Here is a 26,816-nt window from a genome sequence, read left to right as displayed (position 1 = left end):
AACCCGGCTCTGAATACCTGGAATTTTCCCTGCGTAAATATTTGACTTTCGTCAGAAGCTGAAAGTTACTTAAATCTTTTTTTTTTTAACCTCTGTGCATTTGAGCTACAAACTGGGGGAAAAAAACCATGGATGCCTCCTTTTGTTAGCAACAAGCTAGCAAGATAACTGTGATAGGTATAACTCATTTAAAGGTAAGAAGTGCTGCTTTGTTTACTGCTGATGCTGGGAGCAGCCATGTTGATTTGACGTCGCTTGCTGAACTCAGGGCTGAGGAGATCCTGAGTAGGAATTCCGAGTTAAGGGTTTTTTTTCTGAGTCGAAAGTTGGAAATTACGAGTTACGTTCTTTAGTTGAACGCAGCACGAGTCTCTGACTCTGTAATTAGTGCTGCTGGGACTAAATTTATTATTTATTAATGCTTGAATGTTCCATATTTCTGATGTCTTTGGTGTTTTTGTGCCATTTTTGTTTTTTTTCCAAGAGGAGCAGATGATGTGAGATGGCCTGGCACTACTTGTTAATTATCACCCATGAACTCCATCTGTGTTTAAATAACTCGCTTTCCTAGCTGCCCAAAAAAACTGTGTTTGTGTTTCATTCTATAAAAGTGTGTGTAGTTTAGTTTTTCAGTCCCGCACTTCCCACTCCTGCTGATTTCCCCTGGTGATTTAGTCTATCGGTCAGTTTGAGTATACTTGCCTTGGAGACTCCTCAGGGCTTTTTCTCCTAATTGGCCCTCACTCGCTCTGGTTCCACCCAGAAAATACCTCCTAATTACCTCCTGTCAGCCTCAGCGGTGGTTAAACACCTCACGTTCTCATTGGCTTTTCCCGCTTTCCGAAAAATGTGGATTAATTTCATGAAAGGTTGGACTACCTATGAAGAAACAGGGTTTAAACGAGTTGAACGTTTAATGTACTTACCCTAAGGCATTTTTTTTTTCCACTTCTGTGTTTACTAATTCCGCATGGTGGATTTTCTGTTTCTGAAGAAAACCATCTCATATGAACTGCAACACAGATTTTAAATAAATTGTAAAGATTTTAATTTTTTTTCCTTCTACGTGCAGTTTCTTTATGTCTAAAAAACATAGAATAGGAAAATAAAATGTTATTTTATTTTATGTTTATGAATTTTTACCACTTTTTTGCCCATGTATATGTCCCCATGTCCCCATTAATGTATAAATAAATAAATAAATAAATAAATTCTCCTAGTTAGAACATCTTCAACAAGTTCTACTTTTTGTATTAATTGTGATAGAATTTTTTTTAATGAATTTCACTAGTAATTTTTGCTTCTTTATTTAGTCATTTCATTATAAAACACAAATATACAGTATTAATGTATTTTTTTTTTATTTCCTGCATTTTTACCACTTTTGTCTGTATCTATATGTTTTCCTCATGTCTCCATAAAATATATAATTAAAAAAAAACCTCACTCAATTCTCTTAATTAAAACATCTTCAGTAAGTTTTCTTTTTATCCTTTTCATGAACATTTTGTTTCGTTGTGTTTTTTTTTACTCTCCCAAATGTTACTTTTCTCCCTGTTAGTTGTGTTAAGAAATGAACTCCGCTCACTTTTACACCATTTTCATGAGAAAACATTACACACAGACGTGCTAAGCTGGATAATTCTTCTCCTCTTTCTCTTTATCTTCTCTCTTTTGGCGCTTTGTATGTTCCACTTTACACATGTTCTACCCTGTTAGGCGAAATGAATAAATCAATTCATTTGAATCATTTTTCAGTGGGAGTTCTAGCATAAAGGCTAATCTTGCTGAAAGCAGAGCTAATCTTGGCTCTGTATTTCCATCCTGTTATCTTCCTGTAACAGACTGCAATAAACACATGACATGTATATGTTCAGATCCTCAGATATAATACCTCAGATTAAGTGCACCATAAATTCATGAACTCGTTTTCAGCGACGAATTACATTATCAGATACATTCATCTCCATGTGTTTTGATGCTGTAGCTTTATAAACTTGTATGAAAACGTGTAAACGTGACTTATTTTTAGTTCGGCTTTTCCATGACTCAGATAAATTCATACTCAACACCAGGACAGCAGCCAGGAGACGAGTGAAACCGGGACACTATGAAAACAAACTTGGCTTGTGAACGCAGCTTTGTATTACAGTACCATTCCTGCAGAGACGGAAAAGAAACAATCAGTGCAGAATTATGATAATTATAAAGAATAAGTGAAGAATGATCAAAGCTGAGAAGTAAACAGGAAGATTGTGTGACAGTGTGGTGTGTAGGGATGAAAGCGAGTACGAGTAAATTATTCAGAATGAACAGACAGACGTAGAGATACGAATAGGAGGAGCACTAGTCAGTGTTTTTGGGTATTGTTTTCACCAGGCATCTGACTGAGACTAGAGGTGAGCATCGGGACCATGAATTCTGCAGGACGCAACAAAAATGAAAGGTTACGAGACTTAGTTACTAGTTTGTTTATATTTTAGGAAATTGAACTAAATTTGTTAGAAAATATTGCAAGAAGGTGCAAACAAAAAGTGATAAGAATAAAAATGTGAGCGGGATTAAAAAAAAAAAGTCTCTAGTTGAGAGCGATTATGAACTGGAATGATGTAGCTGAGGTCAAGGAACTGTCTGAGCCAGAATTCACACACCACTGATATTTCTACTGCTGGGGATATTTCAGTGTTAGCAAGGGCAGAGTGGTTCATATTTAATAAAAAAAAAAATCGTGCTTTAGTGTAAAAATGTTCAAGACGCTAGACTTAACACACATCGCTTTATAATCGCTTTATAACACACATCGCTTTATATTATAGCTTTTAAGATTTCTTTAAAAAATGGTTGGATTCTTTATTATTGTGTACGATTTTTTTTTAATGACCTTTGAAACCACTAAGTACTGGAGAAATGTCTTATCCCACATGCCAGCAGAGGTTTCTGAAGACATTTAAATAATATTCCTTAATTATTTTAATGTCAAATATGTAAATATGCCTTTAATAATATAAATTAAAAAAAGAACATTTGTCCCGGCATTGCTGTTTTAAATATTTTGAAATCACAGAAGTAGACCAGTAGAGTCTATTTTTTCTTGTGGATAATTTAGATGTGTCACTGGAGTTACATCTTTCAATCTTCCAGTAAAGTTTTTAACAGTTTTAAAGTTTTAAAAATTCTATTTAATAAATTTTTTATTGATGCTGGTGTGATTAATGATATGTGCTTTGAGACGCCATCTTGGAAAATAAAACTTTAATGTTAATTTGTGACTGGTGTAACCATCACTGGCGTTACCGTCCTGGTGGAACCGTCACTGGTGTAACCGTCACTGGTGTAACTATCACTGGTGTTACCGTCCTGGTGCAACTGTCACTGGCGTTACCGTCACCGGTGTAACCCTCACTGGTGCAACCGTCACTGGTGTTACTGTCATTGGTGTTACCGTCACTGGTGTAACTGTCATTGGTGTAACCGTCACTGGTGTTACCGTCATTGGTGTAACCGTCACTGGTGTAACTGTCATTGGTGTTACCGTCACTGGTGTAACTGTCATTGGTGTAACCGTCACTGGTGTTACCGTCATTGGTGTAACCGTCACTGGTGTAACTGTCATTGGTGTTACCGTCACTGGTGTAACCGTCATTGGTGTTACCGTCACTGGTGTAACCATCATTGGTGTTACCGTCACTGGTGTATCCTTGACTGGTGCAACCATCACTGGTGTAACCGTCACTGGTGTAACTGTCACTGGTGTTACCGTCACCGGTGTAACCCTCACTGGTGTTACCGTCATTAGTGTAACCGTCACTGGTGTAACCGTCACTGGTGTTACCGTCACTGGTGTTACGGTCACTATTGCAACCTTCACTGGTGTTACCGTCACTTGTGTAACTGTCATTGGTGTAACAGCCTTTGCTTGTGCCACAAGCGACAATTAATAACTCCAGTGATTTAAAGTAATGGCACCCCATTAAACATCCATAATATTGATAATTCATTCAAAAGGAATTTCATTAAAGCTAATGAAGCAGTACACAAAAAAGAAAGTAATCGTAAAACATAATAATAATAATAATAATAATAATAATAATAATAATAATAATGACCATAGTCAGGGGGCAGATTGTTTGATACAAATCCCTTTCAATTCATAACAATTTGCATTGCTTAATTACTATAAAGAGATACATAAAAAGAGACAGGGTTAGGGGTGGGGTTATGGGTGGAGTTATGCGCAGGGTTAGTGTTCATACCTTTTTTCACAACTTCATTTGTACAAAATCTAACCAACTCCAGCCACACACTCTCCCTCGTTCACATTCCTAAGAATTCCCTCCATCATCCTTCATCTGATCATTCATCCATCATTTTTATGAGATCAGGTTCCATCTACGGAACATGACGCCAGACAGCTTGTGTGTGTGTGTGTGTGTGTGTGTGCGTGTGTGTGTTTTACATGTATATCATGGCAGTTCAGCAGCACAGCAATCAGTCACAGATCTGCATTCAGTAAAAGCTCAGCTGTGCTCGTTTGCACAGCTGTGTGTGTGCATGTGTGTGTGTGTACTAATAAAGCCGGCTGAGGGAAGAAAAATCTCAGATACACAGTGTGTTTCCTCCAAACTTCACTTTACTCCACTCGCTACATCACTCACACGCCGACACACTGCCATCAGGATCCCCTGTCTGTCTGTCTGTCTCTGTCTGTCTGTCTGCCTGTCTGTCTGTCTGTCTGTCTATAAAAAGTTTGCACTGGGGTTCTTGGGTAATTAAGGTTTCTTTGCATTCTTCAAGAATTCTTCTTGAAGCCCTCTCTGAAAAGTACAAAGAACATCACTGCAGAACATCACTACAGGTTCCACACAGCACATTTCTTTTATGATTCTTCTTCTTCTTCTTTTTTAAAAAAAGCTTTTTGTACCATTTCATGAGAGAGAGAGAGAGAGAGAGAGAGAGAGAGAGGGAGGCACTATTGGCACCTTTCAAGGGAAGGAAAGGAAAGAAGTTAGGAAGAAAAAAAGTTCCACCCAGAACATAATAAGGGGTTTGTTTGTCCCTCAGGTGGAAGAGTTATAGATTGTAAGTGAAACTGTAAAACTGAGAGTTTTCTTCTGAGAAAGAGCTCCAACTAGAACACTTTAAGGAAGCAAAGAACCCTAAACTATCCAAAAAAAACAAACAAACAAACAAACATTTTTCCCCTAATGCTGGAGATGGATGAGGAAAAAAAAATAAAAATATACAACGAGGAGAAAAAAAAATATATGAAGAGGACAGAGAGTAAATGGAAAAAAGACAGTTAAACAGGTAGACAGACAGACAGTTAAACAGACAGACAGACAAACAGATTGACAGACAGTTAAACAGATAGACAGACAGACAGATGGTTAAACAGATAGACAGACAGACAAACAGACAGATAATTTTACAGATAGCCAGAGAGTTAAACAGGTAGACAGACAAACAGACAGACAGACAGACAGACAGTTAAACAGACAGACAGCCACACAGCTACAAGGACAGACAATTAAACAGACAGACAGACAGTTAAACAGATAGACAGACAGACAGACAGACAGATGGTTAAACAGATAGACAGACAGACAAACAGACAGATAATTTTACAGATAGCCAGAGAGTTAAACAGGTAGACAGACAAACAGACAGACAGACAGACAGACAGACAGTTAAACAGACAGACAGCCACACAGCTACAAGGACAGACAATTAAACAGACAGACAGACAGTTAAGCAGATAGAAAGACAGATAAACAAACAGACAGACAGTTAAACAGGCAGACAGACAGACAGATGGTTAAACGGATAGACAGACAGACAGACAATTTTACAGCTAGCCAGAGAGTTAAACAGGTAGACAGACAGACAATTACACAGAAAGACAGACAGTTAAACAGACAGACAGACAGACAAACAGGTAGACAGACTGAGAATGAGAAAAAAAACAAAAATATACAACGAGGAGAAAAAAATATATGAAGAGGACAGACAGTAAATGGAAAAAAGACAGTTAAACAGGTAGACAGACAGACAGTTAAACAGACAGACAGACAAACAGATTGACAGACAGTTAAACAGATAGACAGACAGACAGATGGTTAAATGGATAGACAGACAGACAAACAGACAGATAATTTTACAGATAGCCAGAGAGTTAAACAGGTAGACAGACAGACAGTTAAACAGATAGAAAGACAGTTAAACAGACAGTTAAACAGATAGACAGACAGACAGTTAAACAGATAGAAAGACAGTTAAACAGCCAGTTAAACAGATAGAAAGACAGTTAAACAGACAGTTAAACAGATAGAAAGACAGTTAAACAGACAGTTAAACAGATAGACAGACAGACAGTTAAACAGATACAGACAGTTAAACAGATAGAAAGACAGTTAAACAGATAGACAGACAGACAGTTAAACAGATACAGACAGTTAAACAGATAGAAAGACAGTTAAACAGATAGACAGACAGTTAAACAGATACAGACAGTTAAACAGACAGTTAAACAGACAGACAGACAGTTAAACAGATACAGACAGTTAAACAGACAGTTAAACAGACAGACAGACAGTTAAACAGATACAGACATTTAAACAGACAAACAGACAGTTAAACAACAAAATGTGAAAAAGTTTAAGGGGTTGAATACTTATGCAATTCTATAATGAAGAAAGTAGATTTATTTATTTATTTATTTAACTCTGCAGTGATGAATCAGCATGTAGGCGTTACTGAACTGATTATTTCAGTATTTGAGAGTGTTGATTTAACACAATTAACACTCAGTGTATTACACAAACAAACAAACAAACAAATCATATTATTCAGGAAGGTTAGTGAAAGTCAGAGGTAGACAGCTGTACAGTTGTGAGTGTGGAGCGAGTCTGATCTGCTAACAGCTAACAGGAAGCTAATTAAAGGGTTAATGAACACTTCCGGTGATAAATGGACACCTACTTTATTAATGGACCTCCTGCAGTAAGAGATTAACACACACAGTATGTGTACAAATAACATCTTACTGAATGAAGACGTGCACGCGCAATTAACTTTGTGTTGTTTCGAATCCCCCCCACACCCCCCCTCCCCCTCCAACCCCATTTCTCGGTGTCGCGCACGTGCACGCGCGTCATCACTTCGGGACACGACAGGAGATGCGCGTGCGTGCGTGCGCGCGGACGCTCGGCTCCGGTATCCGTGCTCGGGCAGAGCTGCACGGAGAGGAATGAAGAGAACAGAAAAGAAGAAAACATTTGCATGAGAAATCATAATAATAATAATAATAATAATAATAAAAAAGAAGAGACGAATCTGCTGCGTTACTGAGATCTGAGCTTGGCGCGTGCGTGCACGGATCGCCCTTATCGAAGAGCAGAAGAATAAATAAATAAATAAATAAATAAATAGTAATAATAATAATAATAGAAAAAACAGTAGAGACGTCCTGCTCTCCGCGTGCACGGGGATACATGAGAATTGGGGACAGGATGGAGCGCGAGGGATGACGGGCGGAGAGCGGAGGGCGACGGCACGCGCGTGTTCGGATGCGTTTCTGCGCAGGTTCTCCCGCGTGCTCATCTCCTGCACGGAGTTTTTCCTGCTGTAGACTACCGCAGAATCGCTCGAGCACATCCGGTCCATAGTCTCGCGCTGCACACGGACCGTTTTGGTGTTTTTTTTTTTTTTTTTTTTTGGGATTTGGCTTCTCCTAAATCACACACACACACACACACACACACCGCTGTCTCGTCTCAGAATCACTGGATCACATTCTTTTTTTCTCACACTGATTAGGATCGATTAAGGATTCTGGATTAAGGAGCGCGCACTGGTTTTTTTTTTTTTTTATTTGATTGTGTTTTTTTGTTAATGCAGAAGGAATTCATCTCTCCATCTCTCCATCTCTTCATCTCTCCGTCTCTCCGTTACGAGTTTAGAAGTCGCGAGGGGAAGATCCGGTGCGCATTTCTGCGTCTCTGCGGTGGAGAACTCCAGCGGATTTGTGCGGTTGCGTCTTTTTGATCTTCCTGATTGATGCGGTCCGGTTCTGTTTGGAAAATAATAATTACAAATCAGCATCAGGAGAGGAGGAAGAGGAAGAGGAGGAGGAGGAGGAGGACGAGAATCGGAACTTCAGCGGCGGAGACCGGCCTGGAGAGGTGAGTCGCGTTCTGTCTGTCTATCCACCTACCTCTTCGGGGTGCCAATAGTTTTGGGGTCTATCCATTTATCTAACCATCTATCTCTGGGAGGGTGCCAATAGTTCTGCATCCATAGATCTCGCTCTGGAAGGGTGCCAATATTTTTGAACCATCAAGCGCTCACTTCAAAGGTGCCAGTATTTCTGGATCTATCTATCTATCTATCTATCTATTTCTTGAATGGTAACAACTACTTATTTATTTATTTATTAGTTTGTTTCCATCTTTGGGCGATTATTATTATTATTATTATTATTATTATTATTATTGGGGGGGAGGGGATACCTATATCCCTGTGTGTGCACAGTTATGTTTTGGCACTCTTATAGCTAACGCTCTCTCTCTCGGGCTCACGCAGTAAATCAGGTAATGAACGGCTGAATCTCTGAGAGATATAAATCGCTCAACTTCTCCGAGGGTTGATGAAGTAATCAGGGTGGCGTATCGCGGGGTGGTGCTCTGCTCCCTAACGCTCATCATGTGCAAGCCGCTCTGACCTTGGAAATATAATCCCGAACGCTCAGCATGTCTTAGTCACACCTCTGGAATCTGATCCGGAGAGAAAATGGCATGAACATGAGGGAATCAGTGACAGTGTGTGGAATGAACGCAGCTTGTTGTTGCTTTTTATACTTCAGTATTCAGTACGATGCTTTTATACTACAAAATGTGGATATATATAAAAACACACACACACACACACACACACACACACACAAATACAAATGATCAGCTATAATTTTAAAACCGCTGACAGGTGAAATGAATAACATTGATTATCTCGTTACAGTGGCACCTGTCATGGGGTGGGATATATTAGGCAGCATGTGTGACAATCAGATCTCGAAGTTGATGTGTTGAAAGCAGGAAAAATGGGCAAGCGTAACGATCTGTGCCACTTGAGACGACTGGGTCAGGGCACCTCCAAAATGGCAGGTCTTGTGGGGTGTTCCTTATGTGCAGTGCTTAGTATCTACCAAAAGTAGTCCAAGGAAGGACAACCAGTGAACCGGCGACAGGGTCATGGGCACCCAAGGCTCACTGATGCACATGGGGAGCGAAGGCTAGTCCGTCTGATCAGAAGAGCTACTGTAGCACAAATGGCTGAAAAAGTTGACGCTGGCTATGACAGAAAGGTGTCAGAACACACAGTGCATCGCAGCTTGCTGTGTATGGAGCTGCGTAGCTGCAGACCGGTCAGAGTGCCCATGCTGACCCCTGTCCACCACCTAAAGCACCTACAATGGGCACGTGAGCATCAGAACTGGACCATGGAGCAATGGAAGAAGGTGGCCTGGTCTGATGAATCATGTTTTCTTTTACATCATGTGGATGGCTGGGTGCGTGTGCAGTGCTTACCTGGGGTAGAGATGGCACCAGGATGCACTATGGGAAGAACACAAGCCGGTGGAGGCAGTGTGATGCTCTGCACAATGTTCTGCTGGGAAACCTTGGGTCCTGGCATCCATGTGGATGTTACTTTGACACGTACCACCTACCTGAACATTGTCGCAGACCGAGTACACCCCTTCATGGCAACGATATTCCCTAATGGCAGTGGCCTCTTTCAGCAGGATAATGCGCCCTGCTACACTGCAAACATTGTTCAGGAATGGTTTGAGGAACATGATAAAGAATTCAAGGTGGTGACTTGGCCTCCAAATTTCCCAGATCTCAATCCAATCGAGCATCTGTGGGACAAAAAAGTATGATCCATGGAGGCTTCACCTCACAACTTACAGGACTTCAAGTATCTGCTTGCTAACGTCTTGGTGCCAGATACCACAGCACACCTTCAGAGGTCTAGTGGAGTCCATCCTTCAATGGGTCTGAGCTGTTTGGAGGCACAAGGGGGACCTATAAACAATATTAGGCAGGTGCTTTTAATTTTACATAATATTTATATTTTTTGCTAATTTATCTTTATAGAAGGACATTTTATAGACAAAACGTAAAATTAAAAATTCATTCATTTAAATTAAACAAAATTAAGTAATAAATTACAAGATATCATGATACAATATCTTTAAAACTTTTTTTTTTTTTTAAAAAAACAACTTTTAACAATAATTACAAACTCTGGAAGCAGCTGATTTTACATTCAAATTTTAAAAATGTAAATTGAATTAATTTGTTAGGAACCCTATCATGATGCATGTCGTGTATCGTAGAAACGTCATTAAATATTGTGATGAGAAATATGGGTCATATCATCCACCACTAAGTTCTTCAATTCTGGGGAAGCAATTCAGTTGTTTTCAGTTCCTCATCCTGTACTAGTATTATATTCATCCAATTCAATGCTTTCAAGAATGCATATGCCCCGCCTCCAGGGGCATGTCTTGCTACTCTACAGTAGCAGCTCGTTAGCAGTTAACATGGCTCGTCTGTATGTTTTCGGCTGTATGTTTTCCCGCACAATATTCTCTTTTCTAATGGAGAATAAATGTTTGGAGGTTGGACATGGGCGGAGTTTGTGTCAGGGATAAAGTGGGTGAGAAATGTGTTATAAATATAAACTCGTTACTATTCTCCATATTTAGTTAGCTCACTAAATTAAATTGGGCAGTTGCGTAGCAAAGACACTATTGGCTGTTCAAGCACGTCAACATGCCATCATTGTGACTTTCTTCTTCAAAAAGAAATATGACAAGATACAGAATCAAATCAGGAAGATAGTTCATGGTGACTTTAAGGATTGCTATGCTACTGTAAAAACTAATAGAAAACGTGCATCCGAGAAACAAGGGTGCCTTTATTTCTGAGAGCGTGCTAATTCAGCCCTGGAATATTTGTTGTGTGGATAATCACGGTCTCATGGGAGAGACACATCACAGCACTGATCCTGCTGCTGTTCAGAAACTGTGATTTACCCCCAAGCAGCTAATTCCCTGCAGACTCCTCCTGCATGGACGTCAATATCTTTTCGGTATCGTTGGAGTTTTATAGTCGTCACGTTAGAGGGTTACCGTGGACAGATGGTGTGTAGTGTTTATCTGGATCAGCTGCTTTAAGCCAGATTTACAGTGTACGTTTTTCAGCATGATGTTGCTGTCACCGACAAAAATTGCACATTGTAACTCTTTGGTAGCGTCTCTTAGGACGCGACTAAAGACAGCCACTAACAACGTTTTGCCAGTGTGAGAAGTTTGTGCTACAGCTCCCGTCTAGAATCCACCAATAGGAGGACGCTAAACTCACAGGACAGCTACAGATACGCTAGCGGTGATGAAGAAATGTAGGATTTAATAGAACAGCACTTATTGTCTCAGTATTTCATATAAATACACCTGTTCCTGGAAGAACCCAGTGTGTGTTAGATACCTAATCCAACAGCATCATGAAGACCAAGGAGCGATCAAAATCAAGTCAGGGACAACATTATGGGATATAAAACATATACTCATACTTTGAAGCATTTAATCCATTATTTACAAAAAATAATGGAAAGAATACATCACCAAAAGTCAGTGACCAGGTAAAGACGGCATTACATAGAGAACCAAGAGGCTAAGGGTAACGTTAACATGATGCTACCACCACCATGCTTCACACTCCCACTCAATTCAACTTATTTGACTTCTGATGGTAACTCGATGCATCAGAACTAATTCAGGGGATTCACAGGAAAGGAAGGGGGTTGAAAACTTATGCAAGCACAATTTTTTTTTGTAAATAATTATGCAAACTGTATATTCATTTTTCCCTCCACTTTAACATTATAGAATATTCTGTGTAGCTCCACGGCATGTAATCCCAATAAAGGGGTGAATACTTACGGAAGGTACTTTTCAGTCAGAGTGCTAAAATAATGTATTGGTGCTGCACAGTATTGGTATCGACTGCGTTTTGCATTACCTCATGCACTACTATCAGCTTTGCTCTGCGCAGTATTGATTTTTTTTTCTGCAACAGTACAGTACGAGTCATAGTAGTGATATCAGACGGCGAATGCACCGATATCAATATCAGCCGTGTGTCATCACCACGTACCAGTTTATCAGTCGATCATGCTGCACTGTTTATTATACACCAGTTAGGAAACGCCCACGCAGTCTGCAAATCATTCTAGCTTCAAATCCATCATTCGGCTGAACACGGGTTGCTAAGTAGCTGTCACGGTCACATCATAGATTTTTGTGAAATCATTTTAATAATGTAATAAATATTATATTATTATTAATAATATTGTGACAATTTATCATAATATCAGTATCATCATATAGTCCAGGCCTACGTATATGGTGCAAATTCATTTGCCGAGTTTCCAAAAAATGGTGCAAAATTTAACATCTGAAAGTTTGAGTGTGTGTGAGAGAGAAAGAGAGAGAGAGAGAGTTCTATGTGATGCTCTCTCGACCATCGACAATGGGCTTCTGGGAAAGTCGCTTATAAATGGTAACAGTCGTCACGCAAACAAAATCGAGGTATTCATAAACATTTCATAAACAGACGTGACTGCGTTTGGCGAACAGCAAACAAACCAATAGCACGACTTGGCATCGATCTCGGTTTGCTAGTTTTCGTTGTGTTTGCTTCACATCGCCTGGGAGGAGAGATTTAGCGCTCCAGCAGCTCATAGCAGGGATTCCAGCCAAGTGTCACCTGAAAACATGATTTGTTTTCTTCATCTTGTGTGTAAAGGGCATGTTGCTGTTGATTTTTTTCCCCCCTTTTCTTTCTTTAGGAAACTAACTTGAACCTGTGTAGCTGGATGAGAGGCTCAGAGCTAATCCGGACAGACAGAATAGGGTCTGAACTGGAGAGCACTGTTCGGATGATGAATTAAAAAACAGAAAACAAGAAATCGGGACAGACACAGATGAAGAACTTAAGAAGAAATTTCAATTTAGGGTGCCAATATTAATTGACTCTGCATCGTGATGGATCACGGTGTTCGAGCCTATATTGTGATTTTTATCCCAGTTGCTTGAAACCATATATCCATCATTTAAAAAAAAAAAAACACACACACACACACACAAGCTTTTGGCTTAATTAGCACTGGGTGATACAATGATATGCTACTGATTTGACAATAAATCAGGATACTTTTCTGAGAATATCGCTCCCATTGTTACATCCCAACTATCTCATGTTTGAGGTTTTGAGGTTATTGTTTTTTTCTTTCACCAGAAATGTTGCGATTTTGTTGTACAAGCCTGTGTAAAAGTCTGATCATAATGAATTGATCATTTTGCCCTTCCATATTAGAACTTCGGTGCTAATTCCATCAATCAAGACCTAGCAAAGAACACAGGAAGGCTCCGTTAACTCACGTAACCACTCTTTACAACCGTGATGAGCAGAAAAGCATCTCAGATACTTCAGCACAACACGTCAGAGATGGATGAGCTACAGCAGCGGAAGACATGTTCTTTGGTTGAGAAGAGCGGAACTTGATGTGGTCTTCTGCTGTTGTAGCTCAGTTAGATGTATTGAGATGCTTTTCTGCTCACCACGGTTGTACAGAGTGGTTCTTTGAGTCACTGTAGCCTTCCTATAGGGTTAAACTAGTATGGACATTCTCCTCTGATCTCTCTCATCAACAAGGTGTTTCTGCCTGCAGAACTAGATGTGTTTTTTTTTTTTTTTTTTTTTTTTACTGTTGTGTTTGTAAATCCCAGGAGATTTTCTGAAATACTCAAACCAGCACCAGCAACCTTACCACAGGTCTGATATTTGATGTGAAAATTAACTGATGCTCTTGACCTGAATCTGCTGCCACATGATCGGCTGATGGGATAATACAGGTGTATAGGTGTTCCTAATAATGTGGCCACTGAGCATACATAGACAAATGACGAGACAAATTATGAGGGCAGGTGATCAGGGGTGTGTTCTTCAGGGTGGAGCTGGAAAACAGGAAGCAAACTAGAAGAGTGACATCAGTACTATTATTATTATTATTATTATTATTATTATTAATATCACTATTTACATCAGCACGTGTGGATGGTGTGTCTGAACATGTGAGCATAGATCAATTTTCACTTCCTCGTGAGCTGAGTCAGTGTGTGAGTGTGTGTGAGTGTGTGTGAGTAACGTCAGACTCAAGGGTGTTAGCTGTGTCGCTAAATGCAGACAGCAGACTGATGCGCTAAAAGGTGGCGACCCGTGTGTTTCTGCCCACCGAACATGACGCACACACACACACACACACACACACACACAACATCCAATGTGTGTGCTAATGCACTGTTTCCTGCCTTAAACAGCATCATAATTTTAGGTCATGATGCAAGTTTCCATGTTTTTTAGCAACACAGGGTTAGCGTCCTTACATAAAGACTAAAGTATAGAAAGTTTGAGCTCCATGTTGTTTGATGCAATGTAAAGAAAGTGATTAGTATCTGATCTACTACTAGACACATTGCTAATAAAAAGGTAAAAGATATGCTAATGCTAAGTTTTTGTTGTATGCAAATGGATTTAATAACCCAGTGGCGTTTGATGTAACTGAAAAACAAAGAGTGTTTGTGTGCTGTTAGTGGCTTTCGCTTCACTAAAAAACAACTTGATGATGAATTCTGGATTGTGATTGGTCAGAAGGTGTTGAATAATTTTCTAGAACAGCAGCTCTGACATTAGCGCAGTTGCAAATCACAGGTTTATATTAATTCGCTCGTTCTAATGTTATCGTTTCTATAGTAACAGCTCATTCACGGTGGACGCTCGACATAAACAGATTAAAAATACGTAACCAAAAAAAAAAAAAAGTTGATTGTTGAGGAGATGTTTGTTTAACATCTATGGAAGGAGTCTCCAGTGTCAGCGCTTTGTAACACTCAGAGGTAAAGCTGTAAGTTTAAGTTTTACGACATCTTCAGGACAGAGTTGTTTACGCTTTGTGCTTTCTCGGTAACAATACGTTTTTGTCGTATTAACTTCAAGAGAGAGAAAAAAGAGAGGTTGATGAGGGAACGACTGTTTATAGCTGCTATAACGCAAGTGACAACAGGAACTAACGTGTTTTTGTTCTTTAATAAGTACAAGAAATTGCTGTGGTATAAAAGGAATAAACACACATTTATAGGAAACACATTTATATTCAACTTCTTAACAGTAACTGGTGTGAAAATTAGCCCCTCCCCTTAGTGTAACAGAGCTCCTTGGCTCCACCCCTTTTCCAGTCAATGTTTAGTTCAAAAATTAGCTGATTAACTGCTCCTTTAATTTCCGAAGTGAAAGCGTGTGAGAGTCCTCTACTTGAAAGGAAAATCGATTTCCACTTCGTGCGATGATTTCTCAGTTTACAAAGTTAGATTTGTCTCAGCTGTAAATAAAGCATTGTGGGTACTTTGTGATAATTGATGACCTTAACTGACTTTTGGATCCCCATTGAGATGAAACTTAGCTGTCAATCATGTAAAACAGCTCAAAAACAATCATTAACAAACATGAACGCTAATCTCAGGACAACAGCGGACACGAGCACAACATGACTGGGAAAACCCGCGAGTCCTCTAAAGTCCATCAGCTCAGCTTTGCTCTGACGTGATGAGAAATAAAACGTGGTCCCTGACCGTCCGTGACGAACGCCTGCTGACTGCCGAGAGGTTCCGAATTCGTCCCAACCTCTTTATTATACACGACAGGTCGATAATAAGCGCAGCCTCCCTGCGTGTTAAGCAGCTCACACGCCGTTTATGAAATCCAGACAGCCGGGTGCCATCACGCTCATCAACGCTACACCAAGATCAATATCCCTGAGACCGGGAAGTCCAAAATTCACACTCTATTTCCCAAGGATGAGATTTGAAGGTTGCGATAGTTATGGCACTGTAATTTCCAGATCAGGACTACTTCTATAAATAGATGATGATGATGATGATGGGAACAAGCACATCAGTCGTGTTAGGATATTATACAGTACAGGTAGAAAATCCGTACATCTATAAGCAATTTTTTTTTAGTATTTTGGGAACACAATTTAAAACCTTATTGTTCCAGAGAGAAAACTTTGAACCAAACACATGAACAAAGAAGCCAGAATAAACTACGAAAACAAAACCTCACAAAGAAACAAACGCGTGAAAGCGCTATAAATAGCCAGAATGACTGAAATTCAACCAGAAACAGGCGTTTTAGTGTTCAGGTGATTGTGAGATTCGTAATGTCCGGACCGGATTGGTATCAGGAGCGGGAGCTACTGGCTCAGTGGTGGAATTGAATGTGACAGTTGTTGTCTTCTTGCAGGATAAATTTCATTTTTAATTAATTTCAGTTTTACTCATTTGTAGATAATTTGTATTAAAAAAAAAAAAAAAAAAAAAGGATACATTTTCCTTTTTTCCCCATTCAAAAACCATGGGGGGTGCAAACTTTCGCACTCAGTTGAAGCAGGGCAGATGCTCAGACAGGGGTTAATGGTTAAAATAGAGTTTTGATTAAAGTGTTTTAGAAATTTTAACATTATGATTAGATTTTAAAGACTAAGCTTTGACCGGAAGTTATTATATTATTGTTGTTCCTGTTCGGATCATTTCTATCCTTGATGTGTTCATATTCAAAAGCGAGTACTTTTGTTTAAAGGTGGAGGTCTAGCCGCTGTTATCACGGACATTTCTACTGAAAACAGAAAATCTGGCAACCTCTGAGGCGTGCGCCACATGCTGGAGATTTTAATAATATGAATGTGGAGCTCAGAATATCCATTTAAGCATGTGCGTAACCCGACTCTGAATACACGTAACTTTCCCTATAAATGTTGAAGTAACTTTTACGTCCTCTTCCTCCTTTCAGCACCTCCTTCATCACCTCTGTATGTGAGTCGAGGCACAGAGCGTCTGGCCATGTGTGTGGGTCCTGTATCACAGCACAGATTGTACCGTAGCATGAATAATCACACAGAATCGAACCCCATCCATTTCGATCAGCAGAGATTAGGGCTGGAGACGCAGCGGTGATTTAGGACAAGGCCCGTAATCCCTTAGCTTAGCCGCTGATTGTGCACGAGCTGCGCGGTTGTGACTTGAAATGATACAGAGCAATTATCGCTGCTGATATTCGGCTGATGAGGATAATGAGGCAGGTGCTGAGCAGCTTTCAGATCAGAAAGAAAAAAAATATATATTTTTAAGATAATTAAATCCCTGAAGGGTTAAGCATGTTAGAGGGGTAACGTTAGCATTTGCAAATACTCACCACAGGACATTTGAGAGAGAGACAGAAAAAGAGAAAGACAGACAAAAAACAGGGGCAGAGAGAGTGAGAGACAGAGAGATAATGAGATAGGGACGGAGAGAGAGAGACAGATAGAGACCTGGAAAAAGAGAGAGAAACAAACGGAGAAACAAACTTCTTCATTTGTCTGTTTGTTTGCTTCCTTATTTATTTATTTATGTTTATTTATTTTAATTTATCTCATTATCTAATTATTAATTTATTTCAGTTGTAGTATTTTTTATACGTATATTCCATTATCATCCTTGCTATCTTGTTCTTTTTTGTGTCTTTATCCCACTCGATGCTTTGGCAACAGTCATTAACTACAATTCATGCCAATAAAGCTGCTTGGAATTTGAATTTGAGAGACAGAGAGAGAGAGAGAGAGAGAGGGAGAGTCTTTGCTCAGTAAAGAAGAGGAATTTTAATTAAGATGAAGAAGATGAAACAGGAGGAAAGAAAAGAAGCAGAAGGAAGAAGGGCAGGTTAATAATGACGGCTGGGAGGTAATGGCCACCCGCCAGCGTCGCGCTAAAGTGAACCAAGCACACAAAACCAGTGTTTAACCTCCACTTCCTCTGTGTACAGGAAGTTCAGAAGCCGTGCAACCTCACGGCTATGAATTAATCAGCAGTGAGTCAGTGTGAGACCCGAGTGTGCTCCTTTACCCTGTCAGTATACCTCCTGACTCCGAAAAGTAACCTGATCTCACGACCTGCTACTCCATTTAAGCGTAAGAATGCGAGACACGCTACGAGCTCTAACTCCGCCCCTCGCCATAATCTTAAGAGCTCAGTATTTATGCGTAATTTTGTTGACGCAGTCCTGCCGACGTTCACGCATTTTATACACAAACTCTGCATTTTAACATCAAAGTACGCTGCTACTCACTCAAAAATACGCCAGTCTGCTTTCGCTTTTTTTTTTAAAATAAAAGAACAGCAGATGAGCCAATCAACATATGAATCTGAAATGACTTACAGTTAACTGTCCCTCTGGAAGCTCCGCCCCCTTCCACCCATCTCACATTGGATGGTGGTATAGAGAGAGATCGAAAGATAGACTAAGCGGAGATATAGAAAGAGAGGCAGAGCGACAGACAGAGAAACAGAGACAGTGAGAGAGACACAGACAGAAAGAGGGTGAGAGATAGACAGAGAAAGAGAGACAGATGTAGAGAGAGTGAACGAAGGAGAAGCGTTTGGCTGTGATATGACTGGACAGAGAGAGACACAGACAGACAGGAAGAGAGAGAGAGAAAGACAGAGAGGGAGACAGACAGAGAGAAAGAAAGTGAGTGAAGGAGAAGTGTTGTGGTGTGATGTGACAGGATAGAGACAGACAGACAGGAAGTGAGAGACAGAGAGAAAGAGAGAGAGACAGAGAGAAAGAAGGTGAATGAAGGAGAACTGTTGTGCTGTGATGTGACAGAAAGAGAGAGGCAGACAGAGAGAGAATGAAGGAGAGAGAATGTTTGGCTATGATGATAGGACAGAGGCAGGCAGAGAGAAAGAGAGAGAGAGAGAGAATGAAAGAGAAGTGTTGTGCTGTGATATGACAGGACAGAGAGGTTTACAGAAGCTTTCACGCCTGTCAGAAGTGCCATTCGTGGGAAAATCGGCGTGAAAAAGAAGGAAAAAACTGCTCAGGCTTTGTCCACACAAGGGCCTGTTTTCTCCCGGCAAGGTAGAGAACGAGAGAGAGAGAGAGAGAGAGAGAGAGGGAGAGAGAGAGAGAGGCTCCATTAGATCAGAACGCCGAGATCAGAGATTCCTCCACACAGAGGAAAATGAGATGGAAGATACAGCAATGCTGTTGGAGAGAAGGAAGGAGAGAGAGAAATGGAGAGATACAGAGAGATGGGGCTAACACACAAGGGATAGAGCGAGAGAAGGAGAAGGACAGAAAGCTGAGAGAGAAGAAAGATGGAAAGAGGGAAAGACGAGGGAAATGGAGAGGAGGAAGAAAAATGGAGAAAAACGAGTAAAAAATAGATAGAGAAACGAGAGGCAGATCGATGGAAGGGTGAAATATAGAGCTGGACAGAGAATAGGAGGGAAAAAGGGAGACAGAGAGACAACGATGGAGGGAGAGTAAAGAGATGGAAATGGAGCAGGAGGAGAAAAGGGGAGTGATAACAGAGGCAGGGAAACAGAAAGATAGAAATGAAGGGAGGACAAGGAATAACAGATGGCAGACAGAAAGAAGAAGAGGGAGAGACAGATGGAGGGGGGAAATGAGAGGGAGGAAGAAAAAGTAGAGAGACAGATGGAGAGAAACAGAGAAGGAGGGACAGGATGAAAGAGAAAGATGGAGGGAGGAGAGAGAGACAGAAGCTAGGAGAGAGCTAGAGGGAGAAAAAGAAAGACAGAGACAGAAACAGAGACAGACAGACAGACATAAACAGAGAAAGACAAAGACAGACAGAGAGAGAAACAGACAGGGGGGGAGGGAGAGATAAGAAAAAAGAGCAATCGTAAAACAGAAGAAAATGATGGAGGGAAAGAGATAGAAATAGGAAGAAAGGGGGGAGAAATAAAAAAGAAATTGGTAAGAGGGAAGAAGGGAAATAGAGACAGAAATACTGACAGAGACAGGCAGACAGATAGAGAGAGGCAGGCAGATAGGAAGAGAGACAGATAAAGTGAGATAGACAGAGAGACAGACAGAAAGAGAGACATATAGACCGAAAGAGAGAGGGAAAATATAAAGAGGGAGAAAGACAGAGAAAGAGGGAAAGAGATAAAAATGAGGGAGAACAAAATGAAATGAGAGAGGAAGAGAGTCAAAGGGCAGTTGAAAAACAGAAGAAAAGGATGGAGAGGAAAGAAAGACAAATTGTTATAAAGGGGAGAAATGGAAAAGGAAAATCGGTAAGAAAGAAGGGGGGATAAAAATGGAGAGAAAATCAAACAGAGGAGGCGAGACAGAGAGAGAGAGAGAGAGAGAGAGAGAGAGAGAAAGAGAATATGACTCAGGAAATCTGACACACTGGCATGTTTTATGTTTCCTCTTTCATCACAATTCCTTCCTGTGTACATTTGAGCCTCGGGTGACCTCGACCTCCTCATCCTCTCTTCATCTCCTCCTCATCCTCTCTTCATCACCTCCTCATCCTCTCTTCATCTCCTCCTCATCCTCTCTTCATCACCTCCTCATCCTCTCTTCATCTCCTCCTCATCCTCTCTTCATCTCCTCCTCATCCTCTCTTCATCACCGCCTCATTCTCCCTCATCACCTCCTCATCCTCTCTTCATCTCCTCCTCATCCTCTCTTCATCACCGCCTCATTCTCCCTCATCACCTCCTCATCCTCTCTTCATCTCCTCCTCATCCTCTCTTCATCACCTCCTCATCCTCTCTTCATCACCTCCTTATCCTCTCTTCATCACCTCCTCATCCTCTCTTCATCACCTCCTCATCCTCTCTTCATCACCTCCTTATCCTCTCTTTATCACCTTCTCATCCTCTCTTCATCTCCTCCTCATCCTCTCTTCATCTCCTCCTCATCCTCTCTTCATCACCGCCTCATTCTCCCTCATCACCTCCTCATCCTCTCTTCATCACCTCCTCATCCTCTCTTCATCACCTCCTCATCCTCTCTTCATCACCTCCTTATCCTCTCTTTATCACCTTCTCATCCTCTCTTCATCTCCTCCTCATCCTCTCTTCATCACCTTCTCATCCTCTCTTCATCACCTCCTTATCCTCTCTTTATCACCTCCTTATCCTCTCTTTATCACCTCCTCATCCTCTCTTCTTCACCTCCTCATCCTCTCTTCATCACCTCCTTATCCTCTCTTTATCACCTCCTTATCCTCTCTTTATCACCTCCTCATCCTCTCTTCATCACCTCCTTATCCTCTCTTTATCACCTTCTCATCCTCTCTTCATCTCCTCCTCATCCTCTCTTCATCTCCTCCTCATCCTCTCTTCATCACCTCCTCATCCTCTCTTCATCACCTCCTTATCCTCTCTTTATCACCTCCTTATCCTCTCTTTATCACCTCCTCATCCTCTCTTCATCACCTCCTTATCCTCTCTTTATCACCTTCTCATCCTCTCTTCATCTCCTCCTCATCCTCTCTTCATCACCTCCTTATCCTCTCTTCATCACCTCCTTATCCTCTCTTTATCACCTCCTCATCCTCTCTTTATCACCTCCTCATCCTCTCTTCATCACCTCCTCATCCTCTCTTCTTCACCTCCTCATCCTCTCTTCATCACCTCCTCATCCTCTCTTCATCTCCTCCTCATCCTCTCTTCATCACCTCCTCATCCTCTCTTTATCACCTCCTCATCCTCCCTCATCAACTCCTTATCCTCTCTTCATCACCTTCTCATCCTCTCTTCATCACCTCCTCATCCTCTCTTCATCACCTTCTCATCCTCTCTTCATCTCCTCCTCATCCTCTCTTCATCACCTCCTCATCCTCTCTTTATCACCTCCTCATCCTCCCTCATCAACTCCTTATCCTCTCTTCATCACCTTCTCATCCTCTCTTCATCACCTCCTCATCCTCTCTTCATCACCTCCTCATCCTCTCTTCATCTCCTCCTCATCCTCTCTTCATCACCTCCTCATCCTCCCTCATCAACTCCTTATCCTCTCTTCATCACCTTCTCATCCTCTCTTCATCACCTCCTCATCCTCTCTTCATCACCTCCTCATCCTCTCTTTATCACCTCCTCATCCTCCCTCATCAACTCCTTATCCTCTCTTCATCACCTTCTCATCCTCTCTTCATCACCTCCTCATCCTCTCTTCTTCACCTCTTCATCATCTCATCACCTTCTCATCCTCTCTTCTTCACCTCTTCATCATCTCATCACCTCCTCATCCTCCTTCATCACCTCCTCACCCTCTGATCACCTCCTCATCCTCTCTTATTCACCTCCTCATCCTCTCTTCTTCACCTCCTCAGTCTCTGATCACCTCCTCATCCTCTCTTATTGACCTCCTCATCTTCCCTCATCACCTCCTCACCCTCTGATCACCTCCTCATCCTCTCTTCATCACCTCCTCATCCTCTCTTCTTCACCTCTTCATCATCTCATCACCTTCTCATCCTCTCTTCTTCACCTCTTCATCATCTCATCACCTCCTCATCCTCCTTCATCACCTCCTCACCCTCTTATTCACCTCCTCATCCTCTCTTCTTCACCTCCTCAGTCTCTGATCACCTCCTCATCCTCTCTTATTGACCTCCTCATCTTCCCTCATCACCTCCTCATCCTCTCTTCATCACCTTCTCATCTTCCCTCTTCACCTCCTCATCCTCCCTCATCATTTCCTTCATCATCCTCGTTTTCACAGAAGCGAATACATACATTACATCTCATAAACACTGAATTATTTCTGCACTGTTTATTATGGAGGCTAACGAGTGTATAAAAATGTCAATACAGCAGTAAAAGTGTTACCATCTTGTGTATTGAACGCCACAGGGGCTGAAGGAGCAGCTAGCTCTGTTAATAATGTCATCAGTGTGTAAGTGTGTTGTGGACACGCAGAGAGATCTGTCCCAAGGGTGTGTGTGTGTGCGTCTGTGTATAAGTGTGCGTGTGCATGCACGCTGTTATGAAGTGTGAAAGCTCTGTGTGTGAAGCCTCCATCTGTCAGACTGGAACTGCTAATTCACCAAACTGACCAATCCCGCTGCTGCTAATTCACAAAAATGACCAATCCTGCATCTGCTAATTCACCAAACTGACCAATCCCACTTCTGCTAATTCACCAATCTTACCAAACCTGCGTCTGCTAATTCACCAAACTGACCAATCCCACTTCTGCTAATTCACCAATCTGACCAATCCTGCATCTGCTAATTCACCAAACTGACCAATCCCACTTCTGCTAATTCACCAATCTTACCAATCCTGCATCTGCTAATTCACCAAACTGACCAATCCCACTTCTGCTAATTCACCAATCTGACCAAACCTGCGTCTGCTAATTCACCAAACTAACCAAACCTGCTTCTGCTAATTCACCAAACTGACCAATCCCGCTGCTGCTAATTCACAAAAATGACCAATCCCGCTTCTGCTAATTCACCAATCTGACCAATCCTGCTTCTGCTAATTCACCAAACTGACCAAACCTGCTTCTGCTAATTCACCAAAATGACCAGTCCCGCTTCTGCTAATTCACCAATCTGACCAATCCCACTTCTGCTAATTCACCAATCTGACCAATCCCACTTCTGCTAATTCACCAATCTGACCAATCCCACTTCTACTAATTCACCAAACTGACCAATCCCACTTCTGCTAATTCACCAATCTGACCAAACCTGCTTCTGCTAATTCACCAAAATGACCAATTCCACTTCTCCTCATTCACCAATTTGAGTAATACTGCTTCTTCTAATTAACTAAACTGAGTAATCGCACTTCTGCTAATTCATACGTGTTACCAGTGTTAAGTCATCTAACTAACACGCCCATTGCTAACTCATCCCACTATCTAATGTTATTAGTCTTACAACTAATCCCGCTAATGTGAATATATCCAAGTAATCTAACTGACCAGTCCCACTTCTGCTTATATCATCCAAACCACACATCCTGACATTCAAGTGACTAATCCAGCCTCTGATTTCTCAAACTGCTTTATCCTAGTGGTGTTCATTATCCAACCAACTAAGCCTGCTAATCTTTGTGATGCTACGGCATTCTGCTACGTAGGCCCTTTTTCACCTTTCCAAGTTTTTAACACAATTTACCGGTGTTAAATTTCTAAATAATTTACCACTATGTCATCTTTATGGCTTTATAGCCTTTGCACTGATGATGAGCAGAAGAAAAATGGGCTTGTGCAATCAGGAGGGAGGAAAAATGTAAATTATATTTAACTGTTATACGCAGTTAAAGTAGGTCATGTGTAATGTCTCATTTTTGTTGACTACACTGAAGTTTGGTGCTATTGTCAGCACTTTCCATTTACATCTTGAAAAGCTGATGCTATCTGAGAGGGTGAGAGCTCAGTGGAGAACAGATGTTTATCCTGTGGAGGTGTTTGTTAAAGACAACGCCCATGGCCAAGTCCTGAAACGGCACGTGTGCATTTTTACAGAATAGAGTTGGAAAGCGAATGCAAGCAACACACAGAAGCTAGCCTTTTCTGCCAAGTTTTATGGAAAGAAACAATAATGCAGCTGACTTTAGCTGTTTAAAGGTCTATATGAAGCTAATCTGGCAGGCCTTTAAGCCAGTCAGCAGACTAACGAAGTAAACTAATCACTAAGAGTATTGTTTAGCTAGCTAACTAGGAACACATCCATCTAACGTTAGCAATAGTATGCTATCAGTGAAATATATCCCCTATTTTATGCTTCACTATTTTATCATTCTTTAAGGAGGACAATGCAAATGAGTTGAAAACGATAAAATATAAAATATAAAATATAATACATGAACTACATCAAGTAACTACAACGCTTGGTATCATCAATGCTAACGTAACCTGATGTTTCCTTACCTAATAGCTGTGAAGAAAATCTTTTGCAAAGAATTTATATTATTTATTCAGGTTGGAGCCATGTGAGCTGAGGATCCTAATGTATTCCTGAAGTTTGGCGTGGACAAGGATAAAATTAAAACTCTTTTCTTGAGGAGTGATCTGAGAAGTATGCCAGTGTTTATTAGGTTAAAAAAAATTAGCCACAAGGCATGGAGGAAACTGTTTTACCCTGTCTCTACGTACTTCCAGTTTTTTATGAAAAGGGATCATATGCTATGCATCCATGGACCACATTGTTAAATTCATCCACACAGCTAATCAAGCCAACCAATGCTAGTAAAGTCAAGTCATCCAAGTGACTAAATCCTAAAGCTGCTAACTAATTCACCTGACCAAACATAGTGGTGTTACGTCATTCAACTGACTAACCAATGCAAATAGTGATGCCATATCTATTGCTATTGAAGTGCCAAAGAAATACTCCATTTTATGCCATGAAGGTTTTCAATACCTTTTAATTAAGTCATCTATATGCCTAATCCTGCCATTGCGAATGTCTCCAACTGACCAATCATTGTAGATTTCAATTATCCTGAACCTGCTAATCTTGTCAAGTTATTCTGACCAAGCCTAGTGGTGTTCCACCATCAAACTGAATAACCATTGCTAATAGCAATGTCATTATCATTATACCCATTGCCCTTAAAGGGTCTCAACCCTGGATGGAAGAAATGCTTCATTTTATGCTACAGAAGAGCTCGACAAAACCTTCAAAAGTTCTTTTGGTTTTCCTGATGTACAGCTAATTGCATCTTGCAGGACAGACGATAATCAACCCCTAAAGTTATGCAAGAGGAGTGATGGATGGTGACTAAAATGACCCTTTAATGGCTGTGGTAATAAATGCGCATGTAAAACATCTTGAATGTTCTCATTTTGTCAGATCTTTTCTTTCATTCTTGGTGAGCAGGTCTTTAAGATCAGTAGGACAGCAGAGCTTCATTTAAAGCAAAGCAGAGTCTAGGGATCATCCTGGGGGATTTTGAAGTATGTCTTTGGCAGCTGTTATATTGTTTGGTTGACATGTCAGTGCTAAAGGAATTCGCTCTGCCTTAGCAATGGATTGTTTATAGGTAACACTAGCTATGGCATCATCTATGATTTCTGTAGGAAATCAATCTCTCTTTCTGCCTGTGGAGGTGCCGTATCAGAATAATCTGCATCCATGCAGAGGTGGCTAAGATGAGGAAATCCCACCAGCAGATAGACAGCAAGAACAAGGTTTAACCTTAGATCAGTTGAAGCAAGGGAGTAACATATCAGACGAAAGGTGTAGTCTGCAAAGGCAATCCAGAACCTTGTCTTACAGACAGAGTGTTACAACCCCAAGACGAGCCCAGGGTTGACCCAGGGTCAGTAATGGGTGGTTTACAAGTGTGAACAGGAAATGCCTAGCTAGGCTTCTAACCAAAAATGAGAGTAAACAACTGTTATACTGGCATATAACAGAATTTACTAGGTTTTCTTTTTTTCCATTAGTGCGGTACACTGAGAGACACCAACATACAAGACATAAGACAAGGGTATTGAGGTGGATGTTTGTAAGAATGGGGCTGGATTCTGGTGGTGCTGAAGGAAAGAAAGAAATATAACAAAACAGTCTTTCTTATTCTATTCCTTATTTTTCACACATACTTACCTAGAAACAAAAATGAAACTAAATTTTCTAACTACCTGGTCTTCCCTCACTAACATAAATACAGGGGCTGGCACTCCCGTCATCCCTATGTTCTGTGTGATGTATGAGCATGCTTTTGCTTACCAGTCTGAGCCCGGATAAACAGCAACAACCCACACAATGTGGGGACTGAAGACGTGACACACACAAAGCTAAACAAGACATGAAACAATGATTCAGATGCACACAAACAAAACATTCAAAAACTCCTCATTGGTGTCATT

At 40.9% G+C, this 26,816-nt stretch overlaps 1 protein-coding gene across 2 annotated transcripts in view; it reads left to right on the top strand.

Moving 5' to 3' along the window:
• Positions 1-7,176: 7,176 nt before the first annotated feature.
• lrfn1 (leucine rich repeat and fibronectin type III domain containing 1) overlaps positions 7,177-26,816 on the top strand; it is a 153,107-nt gene continuing 133,467 nt past the window's right edge. For both annotated transcript variants that reach the window (XM_026943294.3, XM_034310385.2), the window contains exon 1: positions 7,177-8,180. The gene's annotated coding sequence lies outside the window, so the exon portion shown is untranslated. The remainder of the gene's footprint in view (positions 8,181-26,816) is intronic.

The sequence above is a fragment of the Pangasianodon hypophthalmus genome, chromosome 14 (assembly GCF_027358585.1).
Source record: "Pangasianodon hypophthalmus isolate fPanHyp1 chromosome 14, fPanHyp1.pri, whole genome shotgun sequence".
Taxonomy (NCBI): domain Eukaryota; kingdom Metazoa; phylum Chordata; class Actinopteri; order Siluriformes; family Pangasiidae; genus Pangasianodon; species Pangasianodon hypophthalmus.
This window is presented reverse-complemented; position numbering and strand designations above follow the sequence as displayed.